Source organism: Mizuhopecten yessoensis, unplaced genomic scaffold (assembly GCF_002113885.1).
Source record: "Mizuhopecten yessoensis strain PY_sf001 unplaced genomic scaffold, ASM211388v2 scaffold4823, whole genome shotgun sequence".
In the NCBI taxonomy this organism is placed as follows: domain Eukaryota; kingdom Metazoa; phylum Mollusca; class Bivalvia; order Pectinida; family Pectinidae; genus Mizuhopecten; species Mizuhopecten yessoensis.
In genome coordinates this window covers 755,897-763,436 of record NW_018405739.1, presented here as the reverse complement: position 1 = coordinate 763,436, position 7,540 = coordinate 755,897, and positions in this window count along the sequence as shown.

Below are 7,540 nucleotides of genomic sequence, written 5' to 3'. Positions count from 1 at the left end.
TGAGAAAATATTTTTTCCACTTTGTTGGTAACATTATTTTCACAAAAATAGCTATTTGAACACAAAAAAAAGGTTATTCAAGTGGAAATACATATTGTGCTTAGCTTAGTGTCATAAAAAACAAATTCAATGTTATTTTAACATCTATCATTGTCATTTTCCAATAATTGTTACGTCATGTTTATATATATGTAAGAGACACACATCTTTGATTTGTGTAAGGTTAAGGTAATAAGCCACCTTACACACCATACCTGTGATTTTTGTAAGTATTGAGGTTATATGCTAGGAACAAATACGAACTATCTTTGATTTGTGTTATAGTTAAGGTTACATACTACCTGACACATTTTACCTATGATATGTCTTAAAGTTGAAGTTATATGCTACCTTATACATCATACCTGGGATGTGTGTTAGAGTTAATGTATTAAACCACCTTACACACCATACCTGGGATTTGTTAGAATTGAGAGTATATGCTAACGTACACAGACTATCTTTGATGTGTGTTATAGTTAAGGTTATATACTACCCGACACATCATACCTGTGATTTGTGTGTTAGAGTTAAGGTAATAACCCACCTCACAAGCCATACCTGCGATTTTTTAGAGTTGATTTTATATGCTACCTTACAAGCCATACCTGCGATTTTTTAGAGTTGATTTTATGTGCTACCTTACACATCATACCTGCGATTTTTTAGAGTTGATTCTATATGCTGCCGTACATGTCATGTCTGTGATTTGTGTTATAGTTAAGGTAATATGCTTTATTGCACTTTCTACCACAATACGCTGTGTTATTCCACTCTCAGATCATTGTGTAAACACGCTGACTGTAAGATAAATATGAGTTTATATACCACACGTGGTATATGACCTACACGAGTTTTGATTGGTCGAGAAGGCGAACTTTGTCCGGGACAACTTTTTTCCACGCGCTTTTTGCCACAATCTGTTTTGTTTACGTCGTCTGCTGTCAACATTCGACAAATATTGGTGACTTTGTGAGGTTATGCGGAAAAGGGGGTTATTAAGGCAATATTAAAAGAAGATGATACTGCAAAATTGCTGCAGACACTCAATATCGTTTCGACGTCACACCGTCGCGTGTCCAGGTCGTGATACCAAAACAAGATCTGTCACAGTGTCGGAAAATATGTCGTTCTCCCAACGTCCCGTTATCGCTATTTGGACGGTCTGACTATGGCTGAACTGTCACTATAAACGTCCACCATAGAACCGTCACGAAGAAACGTAGGCCTATGGTTTTGGACATCAACAGCGATAAGTTCGTCTTCGTCACTTGGCGGGAGGCAGACTTCGTACGATATGCTTACGCGCATATAGTCCGTGGTTAATTTATATAAATGGTAGCCTACCGCATTACGTCCCTTTATAGTTGGCCGCTAATAAACATTGGCGCTGTCTGTCAACGGTAGTTCCGGTTTGAGCTCGTACGCACCGTTCCAATGCTAACAATCCGAATATTGCGTGGGGGGGAACAAAGCACAGAGGTTAGTTACAAATATTATGCTTAACTGCATAAAGCTATTATATTCAGTGAATTTGGGGTATTTTTAGATTTAAACATGCATATTTGTGTGTATTTTAGTCATTTGTAAAAAAATAAACTGTGATCTGAGCAAGAAAATATTTTGATATCCAAGTTAATAGATATTTATTGAATAATTACTAACTGTTGAATAGAAAATTATATGTACATGTCAAGATGTCTTTAACTGTGTGATTCACAGTTGCTTCTGTAATCATTCATAGACAAATGTAATATCTAAAATCTGCGGAGGGGTCATATTTGATTGAAAGTCAACCTTTATTTATATCCCAATTCTTGCTCAGAACAATTATAAGAAGCTAATGCACTTTTAACAACTGGCAACTGTGATTTTACCTGTACAGTACAGTTCAACCATTCAAGTTCCAGAGGAGTCATCCACTTTTCTTTCCACTTAAACATCTGAACTAAGTACAACTTGTCAAGTGTATACATGTATTTATTGATGTCTAAACTCAGTTCATAACATGTAGTGACGTACAAGAAAATACACATATCAACTTTATGCACACATTTAACATATTTGTCATCAATATAAAATTATCCATTTTGATGAGCTCACTAATTTCTCTAAGAGATATCATAGGTTCTCAAAAGGTAAGACAAGTCACACAAAAGAAAGAGTCCAGGAATCAAATATCCAAAAACATCAATATGAAAAATTGAATAAAAACATAATTAATTTTGATTATAGATATCTTGACTAATTTCCTAAAAGTTATTTGTTGAAATGAAAAAATCTATCATGGATGTTATATATACACTTTTTACACATGTCATAATACACAATAACAATATACATTATAATAACTAAGATGAAATGAGAAATCACACATGATAAGAAATAAGTAATCCATAAGTTATTACATACAAAGTTCTGTGTCCCTCTAATAACATTAAACAAGAGTTTGTCAATATCTGAAACAACCTGAGTTACACATACATTTTAGTCATTTCTGTTTTCTTTTTTTCAATTAAACATTGGACAAAAACTCTTTTTAAAATGTGTCCAGTTCTTCAATATTGATGCTTAACTATTTTCATTTTCAATTTTGACTTCTAAAAGGTATCAAATCAATATTGTGATAACATCATTCTCTTATATGGTCTGCTTCTCAATATATATTTATAACAAAGTATGAAAATACTTTATCAGTTATTTCATTTTTCAAACCTTTGTACATACCTAGTAACTTTAACTCTATAAAAAAAAAAAATACATGTTAGTTTTACCAATAGTTGTTGAAACAGACAATACAACCATCAAGTGTTTTGAAATTTTAACATCCCAAAACCTATTACAAAAATCACACATAAGTCAACATTGTTATAGTTACTTTGCACGGTCTAATGGAATGCAAATGTAAATGTATACATTTACTGATACACAATTAATTTAACATTATATACCTGAGCCATCTAGGACATCAGTAGACCCAACAATGAGCTTTGACTCTAGAGTTCGCAAAGAAATGTCTACTTAGAATGTGTTTGACTAGAGAAAATATTATTTGAAATTACTAAATGTCAACTGAAAATCTGTCCGTTTTAAATATTCAAGTGATTTTTGTTAACAAAATCATTACTGTAGTGTTCTGGTTTCATATCTATACAGTATATTTATATGTACATTTTACACATGATCCTGTAAATGAAGTAATCAAGAAATCTTAAGTACAGGACATTGCAGACAGTATAATTCACTTCAGTAGGAGCTTGTACAAATTTGTCATGGCACAACATATCGTAATTATTCGTTCAGCTAAATGAACTTCAGTAAGTGGTAGCAAAGATTGTAATATCTTGAAGTTCTTGATTTGCTCCATTTTCATTTCAACAATCCTCGGAGCAGCTATTTGTTGACTCCTGTACACTCACCTGACAACTAGATCATACAAATGGTGGCATATTTAGACCTATATATGTAGCAAGTTAATCTCCAAAATTTCTGTAAAATGTTTAGGCAAATTGCTTAAAATGTGTTCTCTTGATGGCCATGGGATAAGTGACTGCATGTGATCAAACATAAAATTAATCCATGTATTAATGATTCGAGAAACTCATAACAGACACACTTAATAAATCTGCAAGAAATTTTTGCCAATGAACATGCTTCAACTTCAAACACAACACTCATCAGTTGGGCGTGGGCTCCTTTTCTTCCCAGGTTTCTCGATTTTTGGGTGGAAACATTTTCTATTTTTTGCAGGTAGTGGAGTTCTTTTTCCCCCTTCCCAGTAGGTCAACTTTTCTGCACCATGCTTACAAAAAGTAGTAAAAAAACCCAGTGAAAATGCATAATTTGGATAACCAGTATGTCTGTGTTCCAGAACTCTCCTTTTAAGACAAGGAACTAATAGTAGTAGATATACATGATGTATCCTCACAGGGAATGTTTTCAGTGTTCTCAAATTCAGAATGATTTTCCTTGGTGTAGTCAGATACCTTGTTTGCATATATTATTTTCAAAATGTAAATTGCGAAGTCTAGAGTTTGAGTTTGAGCCAATAGGAGTATCTGGTCGCATTAGTTTGATTTTTTTAATCCACAATGATCTTGTTTTTTTTTATCAGCACTGTCACCTGATGGAATGCAATGAGGTTTTATAGTTGTACCATCCTCACAAATTTTTCCTGCATAGTTGGAGCACAGTAAACGATATCTTTTTCCTCCCTTGACAATGATAGAATCTGAAATCATATAAAGGGATTTATCATATTTGTTTTTTTACTGGTAATGTTTTAATATTTTTCACAAGAATAGTTTACACATTCAACTTAACTTATGCATGATTTTACTGTGACTGGGATTACAATTGTATGTTTTATCAAATAATAAACAAAAAAAGAGAACCCATTTTAATAAATGTTGTTTACAAATGTAGTCCATAATCTCTTTATCTTGTGACAGTGAATGGTAAACCGTTTTTATTATTGTTATTTCCTAAAAAGACCTTTTTTAACTTACCTGTGTCCCCAACAGTGTTTTCTGTCTATGTGAAACCAGCCCCCTTCCCTAAAAAGGTGCGATCATTCAAAATATACTTATGAAAAATTCCCGAAAAACACTGCCAATATACACAAATATGTAACTTTGTAAGAGGTGAGAAATTGTTGGTTATCGGACGACAATAACATAAAATATGTTTAGTGGGATCATGGGTTAAAGCGTTTTTGTTTTGCTGAAAAAAACGTATCTGGATAGTGTCGTTAACGTTACATTTGCACCTTGATATAAAGACTGGCTTATTTCACAGAATGAACATTTTTAAAATGTGGAAGCTTTCCTCAAAGAATAAGGAAGTTTACCTTTATCGTCCATGTTATCTGCTCGATCATCATGAAATCTTTGAAATTGAATGGCAATCCCGCATTATGATGGTTCTATGTCATCATGTGTCATCAAAACGACATTTATAGATTGACACACTGAAGATGTCAACACCTTCACAACGTAGACGCCGAACCTTGCTTACACCGGAACTACCTTACGCGCGTCAGCAACTTTTGTCACAAGTGTGGTGGTGTTTGAGGCGCGTCAAAGGGACGTAATGCGGTAGGCTGCCATTAATTCAATACTGCTACTCCCAATACTTAAAGTCTTTCATCTATTATATTTTTTCATGAAGTCGTTGCCGAAACATTAATTTTGACAATTATTACATTTGTAAAAAAAAAAAGCCATTTTTTTAATATTAATGAGTGACTTTTTTACCTATGGGTCATATCACTACCTCAGCCTTGTCAACAAACACATGTGCGTATGTTATTTCCGACTGATCATAAGATTGTGGTAGAAACAGATCACACGACTCGTGGTTGTGGAGTATGGTATTTATTTCACTCTTGTTAGTTAATTTTCAAAAGTTACAGAAAGACACTCGCTAAAGCTCGTGTCTTTTGTAACTTTGAAAACTAACCAACTCGAGTGAAACAAATACCATATTCAACAACCGCTCGTTGTGTAACCTCTATTTATACCTGTGACATGTGTTTGACTTAGTGTTAAATGCTACCTTACACACACTGTGTATTTGTTAGATTGTTGTAACTTGATAGAGGACTACACACAAATGAACGAAACATTTCACAGATTAAAGAGCATTGCTTCGATTGAAATCGTAATAGAACGTGTATATAATTACCTCGCTAGATACAGGTATTGACATCCCACCAGTAAACAACAGTTAACCTAAAGCTATATAATACACCTACTTTGCTACATGTCTCTCTCTCCTGTGTTGACCTTCGAATGAACCGAGATCATCTTCCATTACTTACGATGTAACTTCTATGTAACGTTTGTTTCGTATTAAATTTAGCATGAACGTGAAAATATATGTCGTCCAAATACGGCAATACCAATGATACACAGTAAAAACTTATAATAATCTAACCTTTTAACAATGTTCTACCAATGCACATAAAGTATTATTACCTTTTTATTTATCTGTTCTATTGCTTGTCATCGACCTTAAACATAAATATCTAAAAATACCGATGGTACTAAGTGTATTGTGGTTTCCTATTATATTTAGTGTGATTGTTTTAAGCACAAACAAAATATCTATTGTTTTCAAACGTACATCGTATTAATATACACAAAATACAGCATCAACAATTTAATGCTTGACCAACACTGGTACATTTCTTATTTACAAAACATGTAAGTAAGACAAAGGTTAGAACGGAAATAATCCAGAACGTGTCGATCAATGCCAAGACGGACATTTCAAGAGCAATTGATATTATCTTATTGCTTGGGACAGGAAAATTACATTTTAATTCAAAACTATAACCAACTGCCTTAGGATGCCATTATTTCATTATTGGCTCGACTATCCAATAACTGATCAGCGGATAGTGACATTGCGTATTATCATTGGTATACATGGCAGACCACGGGTAGGGACCTCTCTAACCACAAGGAAAGTCGGGACACTTACATGTATGTACTCAACTATCGTTAGCCGTAACGAAAACCTTTATTTTTTCGTTTATGATATATATTTGAACAATGATTGAAAAATAACTTTAACATTTTTAATCTGTGGTTTGTGTTAGCGATATGGGTTTTTTCTACCTAACACGTTATAATCTGTGATCTGTTTTAGTGATAAGATATTAAGCTATCATACACATAATACATGTGATATGTGTTTGGGTAATATATTTCCTTACACGTTATAATCTGTGATTTGGGTTAGAGGTAAGTGATTCCACTTTAAACATAATACATGTGATATGTGTAAAAGTTAAGGTGATGTATAACCCTACACGTTATAATCTGTGATTTGTGTTAATGGTAACATATTAAGCTATCATACACATAATACATGTGATATGTGTTTGGGTAATATATTACCTTACACGTTATAATCTGTGATTTGTGTTAGAGGTAAGTGATTCCACTTTACACATAATACATGTGATATGTGTAAAAGTTAAGGTGATGTATTACCCTACACGTTATAATCTGTGATTTGTGTAAGTGTCAGGGTATTGGGCTACCTTTCACGTCATACTTGTGATATGTGTAATGGTTAAGGTGATACATTATCTTACACATTATAATCTGTGAATTGTGTTAGAGCTAGGTAATACGCTACCATTCACATTATACATGTGATATGTGTTAGAGTAAAGGTTTTGTGCTATTCATTCGATCAGAGGATAGCGACATTGTGTATTATCATTGGAATCCATGACATTCCTCGGGTAGGAACCTCTCCAACCACAAGGGAGGAAGGGACACTTACATACAATACTTATATATTTAAAATCAGTTTAAAATAAAAAGAAGATTTCTAAAATACATAGCAGTTCTTTTACTTATAGTTGTATTGGCTAATAAGTGATGGTCATTTACTCATCTAATGGAATAAAACTTGCTTTTGAACAAATCATCTCTTGTTTGCGTTTTTAACTTTTGCAGAGATACAATACAATTCAAATATTTTT